The sequence below is a fragment of the Apium graveolens genome, chromosome 5 (genome assembly GCF_009905375.1).
Source record: "Apium graveolens cultivar Ventura chromosome 5, ASM990537v1, whole genome shotgun sequence".
In the NCBI taxonomy this organism is placed as follows: Eukaryota; Viridiplantae; Streptophyta; class Magnoliopsida; order Apiales; family Apiaceae; genus Apium; species Apium graveolens.
The window spans coordinates 242,323,165-242,338,227 of record NC_133651.1 but is presented as its reverse complement, the minus strand read 5'-3'; positions in this window follow the sequence as shown (position 1 = coordinate 242,338,227).

Here is a 15,063-nt window from a genome sequence, read left to right as displayed (position 1 = left end):
TTCCATTCTGGATTTCATGGCACTATGCCATTTCTCTGAGTCAACACTACTCATAGCCTCATTATAGGTTACAGGGTCGTCATCATCAATGATTGAAAACTCATTGTCATTCTCAATGACAAGGCCATATTACCTCTCAGGTTGGCGAGACACTCTCCCTGATCTATGAATGGGCTGTTTCACAAAAGGTTGTTCAGTCAGAACAGGTGTTTCCACTCGATCTGTAGTAGTTTGTGCTTCTTGAACTTCATCAAGTTCAATTTTTCTCCCCCTGTTTCCTTCAAGGATAAACTCCTTTTCCAAGAAGGTAGCATGTCTGGAGACAAACACCCGATGATCGGTGCAAAAGTAATACCCTAAAGTCTCTTTAGGATATCCCACAAAACTACATTTTACGGATCGATATTCCAGCTTATCTGGGTCAACTTACTTGACATAAGCTGGACATCCCCAAATCTTAACGTGTTTAAGACTCAGTTTCCTTACTTTCCATATCTCATACGGAGTTTGAGGAACAGATTTTGGAAGGCACCTTATTCAGTAAATATGCTGAGGTTTCCAATGCATAACCCCATAGGAATACTGGAAGATTTGCATAGCTCATCATGGACCGAACTATGTCTAACAAAGTTCGATTTCTCCTTTCAGATACCAATCTGGAGGAGTCCACTGGGAGACTATACCATTTACTTTGAGATAATCTAGAAACACTCCATTAAAGTATTCACCACCTCGATCTAATCGAAGAGTTATAATACTATGTTTGGTTGTTTCTCCACTTCATACTTATACTCTTTGAACTTTTCAAAGGCTTCAGACTTGTGTTTCATCAAACACATATCCGAATCCAGATCTATCATCTATGAAAGTAATGAAGTATGAAAATCCACCCATGGCTTGCGTAGACATTGGTCCACATACATTTGTGTGTACCATTCCTAGCAAATCTGCAGCCCTCTCTCCATGTCCACTAAATGGAGACTGCAGTACCACTATAAAGTGAGATTTTCATCATCCCTTTTCTTTTATTAGTTTGTTCAATCTGAAGTAAATTATGTCACATATATACAGACCATTATTTAAAGTACCACGTCCATAAAGAATATTATCTCTAAGAATAGAACATTCATTATTCTCAATAATAAATGAAAATCCAGCCAAGTCTAACATGGGAATAATATTCCTCACAATCGAGGGAACAAAATAACAATTATTTCAAACAATAGTCTTGCCCGTAGGCATATGTAAATGAAATGATTCTACATCTTCAGCAGCAACTCTTGCTCCATTTCCATCAGTAGAATCACCTCCTCTTCCTCAAGAGTCCTACTTCTCCTTGGTCCCTGCAACAATTGCAGATTTGAGAACCACAGGCGGTATCGAATACCCAAGTAGAAATTACATATTTACTTCTATCATGAACATACCTGAATCAGAAGCGGTAGTCTCACTACCCTTCTTCTTCAATTCTGCAAGGTAAACCTTGCAGTTCCTCTTCCAGTGCCCCACCTTGTTACAGTGAAAGCAAACAACTTTGCTCTTGGGGTCTTCAGCTTTTGGTGGAACCGGCGTTTTCTCACCTTCTTTCTTCTTCTTGGAAGAGTTCCTCTTCCTTTTCTTAGGATTGGAACCTTCAACAATTAGAAGAACAGAACTCTTCTTAGGGGAAAAATTCGATTCCGCAGTCTTCAACATGTTGTGGAGTTCAGGCAGGCTGACATCCAACTTATTCATGTGAAAGTTCACAACAAACTGCGAGAACGAACTTGGAAGCGATTGCAAGACCAAGTCTTGGCTCAGCTCCCCATCCATGGAAAAACCAAGTTGTCCAAGACGTTCAATCAAATTGATCATCTTAAGTACATGGTCATTCACAGATGATCCCTCAGACATCCTACACCCGAACAGCTCCTTCGATATCTCAAATCGAGCTGTCTTCCCTGCCACATCATACAACTCTTGTAGATGTATGAGGATAGTGTGAGCATCCATATGCTCATGTTGCTTCTATAGCTCAATGTTCATGGAAGCTAGCATGATGCATTGAGCAACATTTGCATCATCTACCCACTTACGATACACAACATGTTCATCATTATGTGCATCACCAGCAGGTTCAGTAGGCTTAGGTGAGTCAATCACGTATTCCAGCTTCTCAATCCTGAGAACAATTCTCAAGTTTCGAAGCCAGTCAACATAATTAGGACCAGTCAATTTGTGAGCATCTAGTATGCTCCTGAGTGATAGTGCAGAAGACATAACGTACAAAGTAAATCTGTAAATGATAAACACATAACAACACTTAGCAAATATTCGATTTCATTTCAAAACACTATATGAATTGGGTCTTTATTCATAAGTGGCTCCCACTAGTTTACCTAATTTATTCAACCCCCTACGTGAAAAATTAAGCATTCATAATGCTAGTGGGAATAGGGATCCTACATTCCATTACACAACCCCGGCTGTGGCATGAAACGCCATGTAATGTTCAATAGGCAGACAACTCTTGTCAATTACATCTAATGTTATTCCCTAATCAAACTTTAGCCTCTTAAATAATTGAGTCACGGCTGTGGCACGACAAACTCAATATTCTAAGTCAAGTCTAACCCAACATTCCGTACAATTGAATCAGTCCCCAAAGGCCCACGGCTGTGGCACGTAACGACCTTTAGATTCTTATTCAATGTACACATCTCTATGTAATAGACAAGTATTTCTTATTTCGAAATCAAATCCCTCGGCTGTGGCACGAAATGACAATGATTCAAAAATAAGAACTACTTTCTACCATGTTGGAAGGCTATGACCGACACAAGCCTGTTGTATCATTGGCCAATTACTACTTGATATTATTTAATTTTAGAGGGATTATATTACGTTACAATCATAATCATATTATAAAGAGATTCTACCTTTTAAATTAAATATTTCAAATCAATAATCAATAATCAGATGATTCCCAGATCGGGTGGAGCATTGTCAAGAGGCGTCACTTAATAACCCTTTCTTACAGATAGAAATCTGTTGTTGACAGAATCATCCTTTCTCTCATATCAAAAATTCATATTCAATTACGTGTTTCACAAACACAAGAATCTCATGATTGCATTCATAATATTATTCTTAAGGTTTTGAAACAATTTCACTATACTAGGTTGTCTAACAAACGCCTTATATTTATTTAAGTTCACCTAAATCTATCATCGCATGATAAACTAAGTATATATCACATATATCAACATGAATAAACATCAAGGTAGGCATGTTACATCATCTAGCACATTAGTCTAAGCATTATATATCTCTATGTATCACATGAAGCATTTAAAAGCAATTAAAACAGTCAAAAACAACTTTAAAACACTTCATGGAAATATAAACAGTTCAAAACTTTTATATAAACTAAAATTGATCACTCCATTAGATCCGTCTCGAAAAAACGAATCCAACGGTATATTGCATGCCCAAAACGGAGTTACGAAACTCCCAGAAAATCAATTTTAAAAACAACAGACGGGCTGTAACGCATTACAGGAACGCGTTACAAGACCTGTAACGCATTCCGGTGATGCGTTACACACCTTTTAAGCCATTTAAGGGTGTAACGCATTCCGTGAATGCGCCACAGGTGTGTAACGCATTCTCGGAATGCGTTACACCCCTATTTTTTTTATTTTCTGCGAAACGTCGCCGCCTTCCTTTCTCGATCAGCGTGCCTGTACCTGTCAGCCGTGCTGTCTCCTCTGCTTTGCTTCCGTGCCTCAGACAGCATAAACAGACAACACAGAAATACATATATGCAATATATATATATATAAATATATGATTATTTAATTACGAATTTAATTGTAAGAACTTCAAAAATTCATAATAAAAAATCTATACATCCTAAAATTATGAAAAAAATACCCAGACAATCTACAACACTTGTAGAACCCAGATCAACATTTAAAATTATTCTGAGAAACAATTTCTCATCAGACAAAATTAATCCATGATATAACTTGTAAAAATCATAATTAATTCATACAAGCACATAAAATTCTGAAATTTTTACCACAGATCTATATGCATACAACCTGGCTCTGATACCATTGTTGGATTTTTAACGCAGCGGGGCATGGTAAAACACTTTTACACATATAAAATCCAAATAAAAGCATATAAATCGTGAATAAAAATTCGAGGGATCGAATCTAACCTTTTAAAATTATTTTGAGACAATGATCAGAGATCCTTAGCAGTTGCTCCTCAAGTGTGAAGCACTCCACCGGTATCCACCAAGAAAACGATGTTAAGGAGGAGGAAGGAGGTGGAGAGAATTGGGTTTTCCAAACTTTTTGGGTTTTGGGGTACGATGTGGGTTGGAATAAAATAGGGTCTATAATAGTGTATTTATAGGCAAAATTTTTAGCTGAAATTTTCCCATAAATATTATTATTATTTTCCCATTTATTATTCTCATTAATAATTAAAACACCTTTTAATTATTAATCCTTTTTCTAAACACTTTAGAAATAATTCTCTCTCTTGATTTAATTTCCAAAAATTAAATCCTTTAATTAATAATATTAAGAACTTTTCTTAATTAATTTATAATTAATTAAATCTCATTTAATCAATTATTAAATTTGCCAATTAATTATTTATTTCACAAATAAATAATTATTTAGCCATTATTAATTAATTCCTCCACCATTAAATCATTCTCCTTTTATGGTGTGACCCTGTAGGTTCAATATTAAGCCGGTAGTAGAAATAAATAATAATAAAACTATTTTATCATTATTTATATAAATTCTCTAATTTATTAAATATGATTAATTAATTAATCACATTTATCCTACATCGTGAGGGATACTTCTCAGCATATCGCGACTATCCGGATAATATGAATTCACTGCTTAGAATATCAAGAACCTATTCAGTGAATAATTACCGTACAATAAACTCCTTCTACCCTACAATGTCCCGATTAAATACAAGGCATGGATCTCGTGTCAAGCCTATCTAATTCAATCACTTGCTTACCATTTACTATGCGTAGTTCTATGCAAATTAGAAACTCCTTTCTAATTTCATTCACTCTGGCCAGAGATTTCTGAACTAGCATAAGTGGATCAGCCTTGAACATTCGCTTCCTTCACTGGAAGGGGTAGATCCTTTATTGATCATACACTATCTTCGTGTACAAATTTCTATACCCAGAAAAGCCCTAATAATTGTCCCTGGAGACTAAGAACTAAACCAAAGCATAGTTCAGTGTACACAAGATGACTATGATGACCTCAAGTCTAAGGATACTTGTACAACTATCACTATGTGAACAACTGCTGACACGTGAGTGAACTCCATCAGTTGTTCAGCTGTGCGAGTCATGTTCAATGAACTTATTCCATAATAAGCACCTACATACTAGCTATAGTGTCACCACACAAATGTCTATGAGAACAGACATCCTTCATAATGAAGCAAGCATAGTATGTACCGATCTCTGCGGATTATTAATTACCAGTTAGTAATCCTATGACCAGGAACTATTTAAGTTTGGAGTTATCATCTTTTTAGGTATCACTATTATGATCTCATCATAATCCATAAAAAGCTTTACTCTAAACTATGGTATATCTTATTTAAACACTTAAATAGATAAAGCCCGTAATAAAAACAAAACAAGTCTTTATTAATATCAATGAAATCAAAACAGATTACATAAAAGTTATTCCTAAATACTAATACATGATTGGACTTAGGATATATTCCTTTCAATCTCCCACTTGTACTAAAGCCAATCACTCTGGTATCTAATACCCATCTTGACGATCAAAATGAATTTCATAAAGTAGCTTTGTGAGTGGGCCTGCTATGTTGTTATGTGTGTCAACTCTAATTCAATACAATATAAGAAATGTTACCGCGCTCCCACTAACCCTTTTGTAGACGCATGGTTCATCTGCGTTTTTGATAAAATCAAACTCTTTGATTGTCTCATCAAAATGAATGTTCCATCTTTCGAGAAGCTTGCTTTAAACCACATATGGTTCGCAGCAGCTTACACACTAGGTTTTCATTTCCCTTGGAAAGAAAACCATCTGGCCATCTGCCAGATTTCATAGTCGCAGTAAGCAGCATTCGCAAGCAAAATCCGAACTGATTTTAACAGGGCTACAGGTAAAAGGTTTCATCAAAGTCAATCCATTGCCTTTGTTTGAATCCTTTTTCCACAAGCCTGGCCTTAAAGGTCTCCACCTGGCCATCTGCTATAATCTATCTTTTGTATACCGTATACATAGATTCCATTCTGGATTTCATGGCACTATGCCATTTCTCTGAGTCAACACTACTCATAGCCTCATTATAGGTTACAGGGTCGTCATCATCAATGATTGACAACTCATTGTCATTCTCAATGACAAGGCCATATTACCTCTCAGGTTGGCGAGACACTCTCCCTGATCTATGAATGGGCTGTTTCACAAAAGGTTGTTCAGTCAGAACAGGTGTTTCCACTCGATCTGTAGTAGTTTGTGCTTCTTGAACTTCATCAAGTTCAATTTTTCTCCCCCTGTTTCCTTCAAGGATAAACTCCTTTTCCAAGAAGGTAGCATGTCTGGAGACAAACACCCGATGATCGGTGCAAAAGTAATACCCTAAAGTCTCTTTAGGATATCCCACAAAACTACATTTTACGGATCGATATTCCAGCTTATCTGGGTCAACTTACTTGACATAAGCTGGACATCCCCAAATCTTAACGTGTTTAAGACTCGGTTTCCTTACTTTCCATATCTCATACGGAGTTTGAGGAACAGATTTTGGAAGGCACCTTATTCAGTAAATATGCTGAGGTTTCCAATGTATAACCCCATAGGAATACTGGAAGATTTGCATAGCTCATCATGGACCGAACTATGTCTAACAAAGTTCGATTTCTCCTTTCAGATACCAATCTGGAGGAGTCCACTGGGAGACTATACCATTTACTTTGAGATAATCTAGAAACACTCCATTAAAGTATTCACCACCTCGATCTAATTGAAGAGTTATAATACTATGTTTGGTTGTTTCTCCACTTCATACTTATACTCTTTGAACTTTTCAAAGGCTTCAGACTTGTGTTTCATCAAACACATATCCGAATCCAGATCTATCATCTATGAAAGTAATGAAGTATGAAAATCCACCCATGGCTTGCGTAGACATTGGTCCACATACATTTGTGTGTACCATTCCTAGCAAATCTGCAGCCCTCTCTCCATGTCCACTAAATGGAGACTGCAGTACCACTATAAAGTGAGATTTTCATCATCCCTTTTCTTTTATTAGTTTGTTCAATCTGAAGTAAATTATGTCACATATATACAGACCATTATTTAAAGTACCACGTCCATAAAGAATATTATCTCTAAGAATAGAACATTCATTATTCTCAATAATAAATGAAAATCCAGCCAAGTCTAACATGGGAATAATATTCCTCACAATCGAGGGAACAAAATAACAATTATTTCAAACAATAGTCTTGCCCGTAGGCATATGTAAATGAAATGATTCTACATCTTCAGCAGCAACTCTTGCTCCATTTCCATCAGTAGAATCACCTCCTCTTCCTCAAGAGTCCTACTTCTCCTTGGTCCCTGCAACAATTGCAAATTTGAGAACCATAGGCGGTATCGAATACCCAAGTAGAAATGACATATTCACTTCTATCATGAACATACCTGAATCAGAAGCGGTAGTCTCACTACCCTTCTTCTTCAATTCTGCAAGGTAAACCTTGCAGTTCCTCTTCCAGTGCCCCACCTTGTTACAGTGAAAGCAAACAACTTTGCTCTTGGGGTCTTCAGCTTTTGGTGGAACCGGCATTTTCTCACCTACTTTCTTCTTCTTGAAAGAGTTCCTCTTCCTTTTCTTAGGATTGGAACCTTCACCAATTAGAAGAATATAACTCTTCTTAGGGGAAAAATTCGATTCCACAGTCTTCAACATGTTGTGGAGTTCAGGCAGGCTGACATCCAACTTATTCATGTGAAAGTTCACAACAAACTGCGAGAACGAACTTGGAAGCGATTGCAAGACCAAGTCTTGGCTCAGCTCCCCATCCATGGCAAAACCAAGTTGTCCAAGACGTTCAATCAAATTGATCATCTTAAGTACATGGTCATTCACAGATGATCCCTCAGACATCCTACACCCGAACAGCTCCTTCGATATCTCATATCGAGCTGTCCTCCCTGCCACATCATACAACTCTTGTAGATGCATGAGGATAGTGTGAGCATCCATATACTCATGTTGCTTCTGTAACTCAATGTTCATGGAAGCTAGCATGATGCATTGAGCAACATTTGCATCATCTACCCACTAATGATACATAACATGTTCATCATTATGTGCATCACCAGCAGGTTCAGTAGGCTTAGGTGAGTCAATCACGTATTCCAGCTTCTCAATCCTGAGAACAATTCTCAAGTTTTGAAGCCAGTCAGCATAATTAGGACCAGTCAATTTGTGAGCATCTAGTATGCTCCTGAGTGATAGTACAGAAGACATAACGTACAAAGTAAATCTGTAAATGATAAACACATAACAACACTTAGCAAATATTCGATTTCATTTCAAAACACTATATGAATTGGGTCTTTATTCATAAGTGGCTCCCACTAGTTTACCTAATTTATTCAACCCCCTACGTGAAAAATTAAGCATTCATAATGCTAGTGGGAATAGGGATCCTACATTCCATTACACAACCCCGGCTGTGGCACGAAACGCCATGTAATGTTCAATAGGAAGACAACTCTTGTCAATTACATCTAATGTTATTCCCTAATCAAACTTTAGCCTCTTGAATAATCGAGTCACGGCTGTGGCACGACGAACTCAATATTCTAAGTCAAGTCTAACCCAACATTCCGTATAATTGAATCAGTCCCCAAAGGCCCACGGCTGTGGCACGTAACGACCTTTAGATTCTTATTCAATGTACACATCTCTATGTAATAGACAAGTATTTCTTATTTCAAAATCAAAGCCCTCGGCTGTGGCATGAAACGACAATGATTCAAAAATAAGAACTACTTTCTACCATGTTGGAAGGCTATGACCGACACAAGCCCGTTGTATCATTGGCCAATTACTACTTGATATTATTTAATTTTAGAGGGATTATATTACGTTACAATCATAATAATATTATAAAGAGATTCTTCCTTTTAAATTAAATATTTCAAATCAATAATCAATAATCAGATGATTCCCAGATCGGGTGGAGCATTGTCAAGAGGCGTCACTTAATAACCCTTTCTTACAGATAGAAATCTGTTGTTGATAGAATCATCCTTTCTCTCATATCGAAAATTCATATTCAATTACGTGTTTCACAAACACAAGAATCTCATGATTGCATTCATAATATTATTCTTAAGGTTATGAAACAATTTCAATATACTAGGTTGTCTAACAAACGCCTTATGTTTATTTAAGTTCACCTAAATCTATCATCGCATGATAAACTAAGCATATATCACATATATCAACATGAATAAACATCAAGGTAGGCATGTTACATCATCTAGCACATTAGTCTAAGCATTATACATCTCTATGTATCACATGAAGCATTTAAAAGCAATTAAAACAGTCAAAAACAACTTTAAAACACTTCATGGAAATATAAACAGTTCAAAACTTTTATATAAACTAAAATTGATCACTCCATTAGATCCGTCTCGAAAAAACGAATCCAACGGTATATTGCACGCCCAAAACGGAGTTACGAAACTCCCAGAAAATCAATTTTAAAAACAACAGACGGGCTGTAACGCATTACAGAAACGCGTTACAAGACCTGTAACGCATTCCGGTGATGCGTTACACACCTTTTAAGCCATTTAAGGGTGTAACGCATTCCGTGAATGCGCCACAGGTGTGTAACGCATTCTCGGAATGCGTTACACCCCTATTTTTTTTATTTTCTGCGAAACGCCGCCGCCTTCCTTTCTCGATCAGCGTGCCTGTACCTGTCAGCCGTGCTGTCTCCTCTGCTTTGCTTCCGTGCCTCAGACAGCATAAACAGACAACACAGAAATACATATATGCAATTTATATATATATATAAATATATGATTATTTAATTATGAATTTAATTGTAAGAACTTCAAAAATTCATAATAAAAAATCTATACATCCTAAAATTATGAAAAAATACCCAGACGATCTACAACACTTGTAGAACCCAGATCAACATTCAAAATTATTCCGAGAAACAATTTCTCATCAGACAAAATTAATCCATGATATAACTTGTAAAAATCATAATTAATTCATACAAGCACATAAAATTCTAAAATTTTTATCACAGATCTATATGCATACAACCTGGCTCTGATACCATTCTTGGATTTTTAACGCAGCGGGGCATGGTAAAACACTTTTACACATATAAAATCCAAATAAAAGCATATAAATCGTGAATAAAAATTCGAGGGATCGAATCTAACCTTTTAAAATTATTCTGAGACAACGATCAGAGATCCTTAGCAGTTGCTCCTCAAGTGTGAAGCACTCCACCGGTATCCACCAAGAAAACGATGTTAAGGAGGAGGAAGGAGGTGGAGAGAATTGGGTTTTCCAAACTTTTTGGGTTTTGGTGTACGATGTGGGTTGGAATAAAATAGGGTCTATAATAGTGTATTTATAGGCAAAATTTTCAGCTGAAATTTTCCCATAAATATTATTATTATTTTCCCATTTATTATTCTCATTAATAATTAAAACACCTTTTAATTATTAATCCTTTTTCTAAACACTTTAGAAATAATTCTCTCTCTTGATTTAATTTCCAAAAATTAAATCCTTTAATTAATAATATTAAGAACTTTTCTTAATTAATTTATAATCAATTAAATCTCATTTAATCAATTATTAAATTTGCCAATTAATTATTTATTTCACAAATAAATAATTATTTTGCCATTATTAATTAATTCCTCCACCATTAAATCATTCTCCTTTTATGGTGTGACCCTGTAGGTTCAATATTAAGCCGGTAGTAGAAATAAATAATAATAAAACTATTTTATCATTATTTATATAAATTTTCTAATTTATTAAATATGATTAATTAATTAATCACATTTATTCTACATCGTGAGGGATACTTCTCAGCATATCGCGACTATCCGGATAATATGAATTCACTGCTTAGAATATCAAGAACCTATTCAGTGAATAGTTATCGTACAATAAACTCCTTCTACCCTAAAATGTCCCGATTAAATACAAGACATGGATCTCGTGTCAAGCCTATCTAATTCAATCACTTGCTTACCATTTACTATGCGTAGTTCTATGCAAATTAGAAACTCCTTTCTAATTTCATTCACTCTGGCCAGAGATTCCTGAACTAGCATAAGTGGATCAGCCTTGAACATTCGCTTCCTTCACTGGAAGGGGTAGATCCTTTATTGATCATACACTATCTTCGTGTACAAATTCCTATACCCAGAAGAGCCCTAATAATTGTCCCTGGAGACTAAGAACTAAACCAAAGCATAGTTCAGTGTACACAAGATGACTATGATGACCTCAAGTCTAAGGATACTTGTACAACTATCACTATGTAAACAACTGCTGACACGTGAGTGAACTCCATCAGTTGTTCAGCTGTGCGAGTCATGTTCAGTGAACTTATTCCATAATAAGCACCTACATACTAGCTATAGTGTCACCACACAAATGTCTATGAAAACAGACATCCTTCATAATGAAGCAAGCATAGTATGTACCGATCTCTGCGGATTATTAATTACCAGTTAGTAATCCTATGACCGGGAACTATTTAAGTTTAGAGTTATCATCTTTTTAGGTCTCACTATTATGATCTCATCATAATCCATAAAAAGCTTTACTCTAAACTATGGTATATCTTATTTAAACACTTAAATAGATAAAGCCCGTAATAAAAACAAAACAAGTCTTTATTAATATCAATGAAATCAAAACAGATTACATAAAAGTTATTCCTAAATCCTAATACACGATTGGACTTAGGACATATTCCTTTCAGATTCTACCCTTCTCATAGAGTTTGAAGAGAGACCTGGCCCAAGTATCACTTTTGGAGATGACAGCAAAGGTTATACTGTGGGATATGGCTTGATTTCAAAGGACAATGTCATCATTGATGAGGTTGCCTTAGTGGATGGTCTCAAACACAATCTGTTAAGTATCAGCCAGCTTTGTGATAAAGGCAACTCAGTAACCTTCAGCAAAGAAACCTGTGTTGTGATTAATAATCAAAACAACAAAGTGGTTCTCACTGGTGTGAGAAGAGGAAATGTGTATCTAGCTGACTTCAACTCAACTAAAGCAGAATCTATAACTTGTCTTCTCAGTAAAGCAAGTCAAGATGAAAGTTGGCTATGGCACAAGAAGCTATCCCATTTGAACTTCAAGACCATGAATGAGCTGGTAAAGAAAGAGCTAGTTAGAGGCATTCCTGTGGTGGAGTTTACAAAGGATGGACTGTGTGATGCCTGCCAAAAAGGGAAGCAGATTAAAGCATCATTCAGGAAGAAACTTGATTCAGCAATTGAAGAGCCTCTACAACTACTTCACATGGATTTGTTTGGACCAGTCAATATATTGTCAATCTCAAAGAAAATATTTTGCCTAGTAATTGTAGATGATTTCTCAAAGTTCTCTTGGACCTTTTTTCTAAAATCCAAGGATGAAGCTAGTGAAATTATCATCAATCACATAAGGCAAGTTAACAATCATCCTGATTTCAAAGTTAAAAGAATCAGGAGTGATAATGGAACTGAGTTCAAGAACTATGTCATGAGAGCATTTTTTGAGGAAAATGGAATCTTGCATGAGTTTTCAGCAGCAAGGACTCCACAACAGAATGGAGTAGTAGAAAGAAAGAATAGATCTCTTATTGAAGCTGCAAGGACAATGCTTGAAGAATCAAAACTACCAACATACTTCTGGGCTGAAGCTGTAAACACTGCATGCTACACTCAGAACATCTCTCTGATTAATCAAGCAAGATGCATGACACCTTATCAATTGTTCAAGAACAAGAAGCCAACTCTGAACTTTCTTCATGTCTTTGGCTGTAAATGCTATATTCTGAGAAATCAAACTGATCAAAATGGGAAGTTTGATGCTAAAGCAGATGAAGGAATTTTTGTTGGATATGCTGTTGGTAAAGCATATAGAGTCTACAATCTAAGAACCAATATTGTTGTTGAATCTATACATGTTGTGTTTGATGATAAAAAGATTGAAGGACTAAAAGATGGAGATTACCATGAGAGCCTCAAATTCGACAATGTTGAGATGGTCAGTGATGAAAGTGATGATGAGAGTGATCAAGAAACAGTGTCTAAGGATAATGCAGACAAATCTACTACAAATGAAGCACAAAACTCAACATCCGTCGAGTTACATAATGCTTCATCCGTCGGAAGGCAATCTGTATTATCCGTCGGAAGACAACCTGCCTCATCCGTCGGTACTCAAAATTCACCATCCGTCGGGTTATCAAAAGGAGGAGGAAGTCAAGGCAGATTACCCATAGAAAGCACCCCAATCTCAAATCAAAGATTCACAAACACAGGGGGAGTTTCTAGCAATCAAAACTCAATCACACATCAAGACAACATTGAGGTCTCTTCATCTAGGGCTAATCTACCTCAACCAAGAAAATGGACAAAAGATCACCCCTTTGAACTGATTATTGGTGATGTTTCTTCCAGAGTTCAAACCAGGAGAGCAACTCAAGAAGAATGTCTATACAGCAGCTTCCTGTCTAAGGAAGAACCAAAGAAGGTAGAAGAAGCCTTGTTAGATCCTGATTGGATTTTAGCTATGCAGGAGGAGCTAAACTAATTTGAAAGGAATAAAGTATGGAAGCTGGTACCCAAGCCTACAGGAAAGAATCCAATAGACACCAAATGGGTATTCAGAAACAAGATGGATGAAAATGGTATAGTAGTAAGGAACAAAGCAAGATTGGTTGCTAAAGGCTATTGTCAGCAAGAAGGAATAGATTTTGATGAAATATTTTCTCCTGTTGCAAGACTTGAAGCCATCAGAATCTTCTTAGCCTATGCAGCCCATGCCAATTTCAAGGTCTATCAAATGGATGTCAAAAATGCCTTTCTGAATAGAGATTTGGAGGAAGAAGTGTATGTAAGTCAACCTCCTGGCTTTGAAGATCCAAATTTCCCAGAGTATGTCTATTATCTACTGAAAGCACTTTATGGACTGAAGCAAGCACCTAGAGCCTGGTATGACACTTTATCAAAGTTCCTTTTGGAAAATCACTTCACAAGAGGTACTGTAGATAAAACTTTATTTTTCAGAAATGTGAATGGCTCCAGCATACTTGTTCAAATTTATGTAGATGATATTATTTTTGGCTCTACATATGAGAAACTTTGTAAAAAGTTTGCCAAACTGATGCAAAGCAAGTATGAAATGAGTATGATGGGAGAACTAACTTACTTTCTTGGTTTACAAGTTAAGCAAGTTAGTGATGGAATATTCATTAGTCAAACTAAATATATTTTTGATCTTTTAAAGAAGTTTGATCTAATGGATTACACATCTGCAAAAACTCCCATGGCCACTGCAACTAAGCTTGAACTAAACACTACTGAAAAGTCTGTGGATATTTCAAGTTATAGAGGCATGGTCGGCTCACTTCTGTACTTAACAGCTAGTAGGCCAGATATAATGTTTGCTACATGTTTGTAGGCTAGAGTTCAGGCTGATCCTAGAGAGTCTCATTTGATAGCTATTTAGAGAATCTTCAGATATCTCAAAGGAACACCAAACCTTGGCATTTGGAATCCTAGAGATTCTGGCTTTGATCTAACTGGTTATTCAGATGCAGATTATGCAGGTTGCAGAATTGATAGAAAAAGCACAACAGGAACCTGTCAATTTTTAGGAGACAAGCTTGTGTCCTGGTTCAGTAAAAAGCAAAATTCAGTTTCTACTTCTACAGCTGAAGCTGAATATATTGCTGCCGGCAGTTGCTGT